This window comes from Mastomys coucha, unplaced genomic scaffold, assembly GCF_008632895.1.
Source record: "Mastomys coucha isolate ucsf_1 unplaced genomic scaffold, UCSF_Mcou_1 pScaffold22, whole genome shotgun sequence".
Classification (NCBI taxonomy): domain Eukaryota; kingdom Metazoa; phylum Chordata; class Mammalia; order Rodentia; family Muridae; genus Mastomys; species Mastomys coucha.
This window is the reverse complement of record NW_022196905.1, coordinates 77,392,330-77,399,432: the sequence shown is the minus strand read 5'-3', so window position 1 is coordinate 77,399,432 and position 7,103 is coordinate 77,392,330. Positions and strand designations below refer to the sequence as shown.

The 7,103-nt window shown below is 35.8% G+C and overlaps 1 pseudogene; it reads left to right on the top strand.

Moving 5' to 3' along the window:
- Positions 1-3,082: 3,082 nt before the first annotated feature.
- Positions 3,083-4,030, top strand: LOC116104576 (annotated as a pseudogene).
- Positions 4,031-7,103: the final 3,073 nt, after the last annotated feature.

Genomic DNA, 7,103 nt, shown 5'->3' with positions numbered 1-7,103 from the left:
ACAGAAACTATGAAACAGATGGATTTAATAGATATCTATAGAACTTTTTATCCTAAAACAAAAGAATACACCTTCTTCTCAGCACCTCATGGTACCTTCTCCAAAATTGACCGTATAATTGTCACACATCAGGCCTCAACAGATACAAGGAGATTGAAATAATTCCTTGTATCCTATCAGATCACCAGGGAGTAAGGCTGCTCCTCAATAACAACATAAACAATAGAATGCCCACATACACGTGGAAGCTTAACAACACTCTACTCAATGATAATCTGGTCAAGGAAGGAATAAAGAAAGAAATTAAAGACTTTCTAGAGTTTAATGAAAATGAAGCCACAACATACCCAAACTTATGGGACACAATGAAAGCAGTCATAAGAGGAAAACTCATAGCTTTAAGTGCCTCCATTAAGTACATTCTTAAAAACAATTAAGATGTGGTTTTCACAACCGTTGGCCATTAGGATTGGCATTTTCAAGATGTTTGTTAACAAGATCTGTTATTGAATATTGGGAAAGTTTAGAAACTATATATAACTCTGATAAGAATATGATGACTGGATAAGTAAGCGACTAGTTTGTAAAACATCACCTTTTTGATGTGAAATATTTAGTTATCATCTTCAACTACTTTTTTTTTTGTTGAGGATGTATTCAATAGAAACAGAGTCATTTGCAAAGATCAACTGATAAATAATCATAATAACGTTTCATTCCGTATCCCAAAGGTGAGAAAAAAAATCCCACATCTTTATGTCTGAAGAAGAGGTAAACAAGATGTGGTTGACTCATACAAACACCAAAAAATGGTTTATCAAGAAATGAAATATTGATACATACAATAACGTGGATGAATTTTGACTAAATATGTGCTAGAAAAAGTATAGAAGTCAAAACACACATCATACTTTAGGCTTCTACTTATTTTAAGATTACAAAAAAGATAAATTATAAAAACAACATACAGTGGCCCAAAGTTGAGATCACAGGATTTGAGGTCATAATTTATACAGTATTTCATCTTATGGATATGAAAATACTTTTAAAATGATTACATTGAAGGATTCAAAACTATTTGATTATAACAAATTCTATGTAAATATAAATGACTATATTGCTCCTTTTAAATGAGGAAATATACTCTCAGAATTATATTCCATTAGAATGCTGTGAACACCATTAAAAGTCATATATTAATGAAATTGAGAAAATCCATAACATAAGACAATACTGCTGGCAGCATGTCATTCTTTTGGATTATAAAATACTGATCACACCACCAAACACAAATGCTACTTCTTTGTAAGTAATGCCAACAAGGCTAGCAAGAGGGCTTAGTGGATGAAAGTCCTTGCCCATGGAAGACTGACAATGTGTGTTTGGTTCCTAAAACCCAGATAAAGGTCAATAAAGAGAATCAACTACACAAATTTCCTTTTTGACTTCCATATATAGTAGTTGTGACACTCATACTTGCACTCATGTGTGTTCAATAAGCACACATACACAAAACCTTTTAAAAATATATTTTTCATTGAATATATACAGTGCTAACTTTTATCTGCTTTCTGCTCCTGGTTCTTGTGTGTGTGTGTGTGTGTGTGTGTGTGTGTGTGTGTGTGTGTGTCTTGTACTAGGCAAGTTTTCATTAAAACTCAAATATCTGAATTTGATTGTCAAGCATGAGAAAAGCACACACAATTTTCTGGGGATGTTAACCATTACCTGATCCCTTTCCCTGCATTTGGCATTGAGTGTTCTTTCCCCAGCAGGACACTTTAAACACCAAGAGGAAAATTTACCTTTGCATTTTTTGGCTTACAAATGCACGTGTCTTGGTTTTAATATCTCTTAAGTAGAGCTTACCTTGCAGAGAATCTGTTTATCTAGCCTTAGCGCATGGCAAAACCAGAAGTGTTTTTGAAATAGGAATATGTAACTTGAAAATGCACAGTGCATAACTGAATATTTGAACATGTCTCAAAGCAGTGGAGCAATTTGATCCTTATAATCCCGTTTACTTTTTTTTTTCCCTGAGAGAAAAGGGCATGGTTAGCTAGGATTTATTTCATCTGCAATTTTCACATGACAAAATTTACTTTTAAGTTTAAAATGATGTTGTTTCAGTCCCTGGTGTCTGAGTGTGATGAGAGTTGGAAAAGGAGACAGAACTGCAAATGTCTAATATTGGCATGGCATTTGCTTTCCATTTTCTTTAGTGTACACTAGTGGGATGTTGCTGAATGTTAAAGCCTTGGCAAAGTCACTAGTGGGGACTGTCTATTTATTTCATGGAGTGGGATGTGAATCTGAAGACAGGCGATTATTTTCTGAATCACTGGTAATTAGTTTTTATTTCTGTTTATGGTGATATTTTTTTCTTTTACTGTACTTAGGCAGAAAAAGAAAAGATGCTGGGTTTTAAGTCCACTGAAGAGTTGCATGTAAGAAGACACTATTTCCATAGAAGATATCAATCTGTACTTTGTAAATACATTGGGCTCCTGTCAACAGGGAAGAGGGTCTCAGTATAAATAACTTAGTGACATGAAAATTATATATGTGCCCCTATTTTCATTGATTGTGAATTTTTGGAAGCAATGTCACCTTTGGTTTTCTTTGTCAGATTTATCTGAAGTTTGGTTATATATTTATTTTGTATATTTTATGTGGAAAATAAATTTATAACATATTACTAAAACTTCACCTGGGAGGCTAGGATACAGCTGAGTCAATAGAGGAATTTTTATTCAAGGATGAAGACCTGTTTAATCCTCAGCATGCTCAGAAAAGAGATGAAGGAAGGAAGAGAAGAAGGGAGAGAAGGAGGGAGGGAGGGAGAAAGGGAAGAATGAAGAAAGAAAGAGAGAGAGAGAAAGAAAGAAAACAAAGATTAAGTGTGATGTCATTCTCTTGAAATCCTAGCACCCACAAATAAAGACAGTACACAAGGATCCTGGAATTCTCTGACTAGCCAAGTTAGACTCTTTGGAAAAGGCCAGACCCATGAGAAACTATTTAAAATCTCAAGATGGCTCTTCCTCAGCTCTGAGCCTCTTGACCCTATGGTGATGTCAAAATGTCATTTTCTAACAATCGGACTTTGAACAAGATGGGCATGAAGGGGAAGTGGGTTTCTGTGAGGGAGGACTTCAATGTCCCTATGAACTATAACCAGATAACAAGTAATTAAAAGATCAAGGGTGCTGTTCCAAGCATCAAATTCTGTGAGGACAAGGGAGCAAAGTCAGAAGTCCTAGGCCAGCCTGATCTTGTTCCCATGCCTGACAAGTATTCATTAGATCCAGTTGCTGCAGCACTGAAATTTCTGTGGGTCAAAAATGTTTTATTCTTGTGGGTCCAGAAGAAGAAAATGATGGTGCCAACCCACCAATTGGCACTGTCATCCTGCTGGAGAACCTCCACTCTCATGTAGAGGAAGAGGGGAAGGGAAAAGATGCTTCTGGGACAAGGTTAAACCTGAACCAGACACTGTTAACGTTCTCTAAACCTCACTGTTCAAACTACAGGATGACTATGTAAATGATGCTCTGGGGACTGCACTCTGAGCCCATATCTCCATGGTGAGTATGAATCTGCCATGAAAGGGTAGTAGAATTTTTAACAAGAATGAGTTGAACTACTTTTCCAAGGCTTTGGAGAATCCAAGGGGCAGAATCTTTCTTGGCTATTTTAGGAGGATCTAAGTTGCACAGAAGATCCCGCTGAACAATATTATGCGGGACAGTGCCAATGACATGATTTTTGTTGGTGGAATGTTCTTTCCTCCCTTAAGGTACTCAACAACAGGGAGATTGGCACAACTCTTTATGATGAAAAGTATATGATTGTCAAAGGTCTTATGTCCAAAGCCAAGAAACATGGTGTGAGGATTTCTTTGCCTATTGACTTTGTCACTGCTGAAAAATTTGATGACAATGCCAAGCCTGACCAAACTGCGGTGACCTTGGATATACCTGGATGGCAGGGCTTTGACTGTGGCACTGTGGCATTGAGAGCAGTATGAAATATGGATAAGATAAAAGCTGCTTTTATAAGTTGCATCACTATCATAGAAGGCACTTACTTTGCCAATTACAACAAAGAGGACAAAGTCAGTCATGTGAGCACTGGGGACAGTGCCAGTCTAGAAATCCTAGATGGTAAATTCCTTTCTGGGGTGGATGCTTTCAGCAATGCTGAGTATTTTTATGCCTTTGGTTGCTATGCAGAGCCCCTAAGTAAACTTAGTGTTTTCTGCATCTCCATTTGGTGTTAGCACAAGATTCTGCTAGTGTCCAAATACAGCACCAGGAACAATAGCACAACATCACAACTCATCTCAAGTGCATCAAGATTTGTCTTCACTTGTCAAGATCCCATTTAATTTCCTTACCAACTAAAACCATTGTGCATTCTCAAGTGCATCTATTTATATTCTTCCAGTAAAGGGAAGTGATCTGTAAAAGCTTAGGTCTCTTTTTGCAGCCTCTGGTTAGCTGTAGATCTGGAGAAGTTTGTGATCTATTAAACAATAAAGATGTCCCGGGAAAGCTCAAGGTGGGAAATGTGTTAGTTACTATCTACTGCAAAAAGATGATAGTCTGATGAGTACTGAGAAAAGCATTAGCTTATTTATTCAAAAATAACTCACTAGTAGTTGGTTTAATACTGTCCATTGAGTACATTACAACAGGAGAAATGGATTCATCAACTTTACCAGGTGGTGAACTTTGAAAACCACAACAAGAATGATCTGTCAATATATACCCATTGGTACAATAATGACACAAATATCATGAGAGTAACCAATTTTCTGATTGGATTTGAGATTTGTTTATTTGTATAACAAAGTGATTGTCCACGTGAAATATATTACCCTTGGATTCAGAATTCCTATCTTTAGTCTTATCATATGATTGTTATTGTGCTACAAGAAAGCCTTATCACTTTCCTTAAGCCAGTGCCATCTCAGTTACATTTACTTTATACTAAAAGTAAAACTCCCATAAAACTTTCTTCCTTCTCCATATATTCAAGTTAGCGATAATTATAATAGTGCCACCTTTATGCAAATTAGCCTCTGCAGTGAACATGCTGACTGTGCTAGATGCTTTACCTATCTCCCATTTGGTTGAAGTTTTTGAGAGAACTAAACTAAACAAGGCTTAGTTTTGTAGCTTACAATCTCGTACTATGCTTCAGATAAAATAAATCATAATAGAATAAAAGAATGGCTGTCATACAAATGCTTGTCTCTGTGGGACTATAGAGGCAGTCTAGAGATTCAAAACATGGACTAGTTTTCCAGGAATCAGAGGTATGTTCCAAGAAAGATCACAGTTTACTTCAACCACCCAACTTAGTCAATCTAGAACTCAATGTAAGTACAATCCATGGGACATCTGAAGTCTTAGAAACTCTACAGACACCTGCACACAGGTTTACATGTTCATACACACACATAATTAAAAATAAAATGAATCTTGAGTATTATTTATCTTTGCAAAAGTATTTATAACAGCAGTTATCTATACTGAGATATAAATATGTATATAAATGTTTTGATATATTGATTACAGCCTGAGTGTTCCAAAAAAAAAAAGAAAAGTGAAAAAACAAACAAACCTTTTAATGTAAAATATTAATACTGAAAAACATAATAAGATTAATCACTGGTGAGTAAAGATGACTAATACCCAGAACATTAGAAAGTTTACAATGTCAGTTCCAGTGAGATATATTTATATATGTGTATATATATATATGCACACATACATACACACATATATTTATTTATATATATATATATACATATTTATATATATAATATATATATAATTTAAAAGAAAATATTTGGCCAGTGAAGAATATTTTATTGTAGACCTTCCAAAATTTTATATGACTTCTATTTCTAACTACTTTGCTTTCACTTATAAAATATTCTTTAACATTATACCATGACCTCCTGGTTCATTTCTGAAAAGTAATGGCATTTTAGTTGTAAAAAACATTCTCTTATAAATTTCATCAATATCATTGCTTTGACCTGGAATCATATTTGCATAATTTTCTCCTATTGAACTTTTTCTAGAATTTCTGTTGCTTGACTATATTTGTAATCTATATACATTAAGGATATAATTTTTATGACAGAGCAAAATAGGTAGAAAAGAATGCATAGTCCTACCCAGCTATAAGGCTATGAACTACAACAATGGCTAGAACAGCAATGTATCATCTTTTGTATAGTCATCGCACAATGTAATTGGGGGGTAAACAACGGCTATCTAATTTCCACTCAGCAGAAGAGAACATGTACCTGATTAAAAGTAACTGGATAATTATCTTAAGCTAAAGAGGATAAATTCCAGAAAAAACCTACTAATTTCATTTTCCTAAACAAATATAATCTTGTTTTATATTTAAATTTTATTTTTGAAGATGCAGATAAGTTTAGATATATAATTTTTTTCTTTTCTTAATTATTTTTTTTATTTACATTTCAAATTATATCTCCTTTGCCAGTTTCCCCTCTGAAAAAAACCCCTATTTCCTACCCCCTCCCCCTGCTCACCAACCCACCCTCTCCCACTTCCTGGCCCAGGCATTCCTTTACATTGAGGCATTGAACCTTTACAGGACGAAGAGCCTCTCCTCCCATTGATGACCAACAAGGCCATCCTTTGCTACATATGCAACTGGAGCCATGAGTCCCACCATGTGTATTCTTTGGTTGGTGGTTTAGTCCCTGGGAGCTCTGAGGGTACTGGTTAGTTCATGTTGTTGTTCCTCCAAAAGGAGCTGCAAACCCTTCAGCTCCTTGGGTCTTTTCTCTAGCTCCTTCATGGGGACCCTGTACTCAGTCCAATGAATGGCTGTAAGCCTCTACTTCTGTATTAGTTGGGCAGTAGTGTGTCCTCTCAGGAGACAGCTATATCAGACTCCTGTCAGTCAGCACTTGCTGGCATCCACAATGGTGTCTGGGTTTGGTGATTGTATATGGGAAGGATTCCAAGGTGGGGCAGTCTCTGGATTATCCTTCCTTCAGTCTCTGCTCCACACTTTGTCTCTGCAACTCCCTCCATGGGTATTTTGCC